The sequence below is a fragment of the Epinephelus moara genome, chromosome 2 (assembly GCF_006386435.1).
Source record: "Epinephelus moara isolate mb chromosome 2, YSFRI_EMoa_1.0, whole genome shotgun sequence".
Taxonomy (NCBI): Eukaryota; Metazoa; Chordata; class Actinopteri; order Perciformes; family Serranidae; genus Epinephelus; species Epinephelus moara.
The window spans coordinates 29,403,118-29,405,108 of NC_065507.1; positions in this window are offsets into that span (position 1 = coordinate 29,403,118).

Sequence of the window (1,991 nt, forward strand, 5' to 3'; positions counted from 1 at the left end):
GCAGGAACCACCCCCGAAGGACAGAGTTCCGGAACTTTTACAGGGGCTAAACAAGTCCCTACCTCGGAGTTGGTACTCAGAACGGCCCCGAGAAACTCCTGGCTGGGGCTTGGGGATTACTTGGTGCTGACTGGATATACTCAAGGCGGGATGTGACGTTTTGTAAATAACATGATGGTTATCGTAGATTAGCTGGGCTAACCGTTAGCTGTTAGCGGTGTCTGTAATAACGCCGGTCACGGTCTGTGAAAAAAATATTTTTTACAGCGGATATCTTAGTTACAACATGATTGAGCTAGCAAGCAGTTTTGTGTTGCTATGTGTGGTATTTATTCACTTTTGGGAAATCACGATGTCTAGAAAGCATCAGCTGACAGGGACAGCTAAGCAAAGCTAACATCAGGACGTCATCTGTTAAAAGCCTCCCGTTGTCGGATACGACATGAAACTACTCCAGTTAGCTCAATCATGTTGTAACTAAGACATCCGCTGGAAAAAATATTTTTTTCATGGACCGTGGCCGGAGTTATTACATACACCGCTAATGGCTAACGGCTAACGGCATCCCTATGCCCCTACGTCGCCCCGGTCAAAATGGTCGGGCAACGATTACGTCACATACAGAGCCCGGTAACTTTACAGGAACCTTCCTCCTACTCCAACCTCTCAGTGGAGACACGGCGGTTGAGAGGGCCGAGCGAGAGGACATTCCTGTAGTAGATCCTGCCCCCCAAATAGTACCAGGAACGTCAGTGGAAACGGGCCTATTGTCTCTCCTTTGGGTACCTGTGAGGAGCCCAGCAGCGGCGTTCTGAACCAGCTGGACTGACTAATACTAGTGTACAAAGAGTTACAGTAGTCTAAATAGGAGGAGATGAGAGCGTGGATGACTATCTGCAGGTCTTTGAGGGAGAGAAATGGCTTTATTCGTTTGTCAAACTTAATGCAGAATCAAATATCACGCCAAGATTTTTGACATGGGTTTTTTACATAGTTAGAGAGACTGGCCAATCATAACATTACATCGGGCCAGGGTCCGACAACAACACAGCTGTGCTCCATTGACTCTAATGCAATCGTTTCAGGTTTCCTTTAATTTCAGGCTGGTTTTGTGGATTTGGAGCTAAATGTTGTGCCTGGGGCACGTTGTGTATTAATGATACTCGTTACCTGGAGAGGTTGGAAAAAGATATACAGTTCTTCCATCTTCCAAAACCAAATCAAACCCTGAAAGGTGTAGGGTTAGCTAGCTAGCTACTGAAGCTATATCTTACTGAATGTATACACATGCTGCTTTTTCTTTTTAATGATTGTAACACTGAAAAAAAGACCGACCCTGCTGTACAGGAACCAGTGAAGGGAAGCAGGGAAACTTTGCTGATTCAACCAGCTGTGTGTCATGGCATTGTGTGCAGATGAACATTTTTGACTTCCCTCAGAGATCCCTCTTTGTCCAGTGGCGGAGGTCCGGGTGCTGGCAGCACAGAGCTGGTTCAATATCTGTGAAGTTTCCCTTTATATTTATTGTCTTCTGTGGCGATCAGCAGTGATGTAGTGGTTCACTTTTACATTGTGATCTGTAGCCTATAGTTTGGCTTTAGCGTCAAACTGTCTTTGTCATTTTAACCTGTTTTTGCTGCTCAGTTTGACATCCTGGATATATCCTTAAAACATATACTGTAGACCCCTCTGTCTGTTTCTCTCCAGAATCACTATTTCAATTTTCCAAAAATATGAAAATATTTCTTCAAGGAGTGCAGTTAGTTACAGTGTGGGCTCCATGCTGACTCTGACAGCTTGTAGGACCATCACAAAGGGGTGGGGCTCAGCGAAAGGTCAATTATGCAACCTATACAGTACAATCAATCAATCAATCAATCAAACATTATTTGTATAGCACTTTTCATACATTAAAAATGCAGCACAAAGTGCTTCACAGAATAAAAACAAACAAAAATAATACATACATATTGAAAACCCGCCCCTCCCAC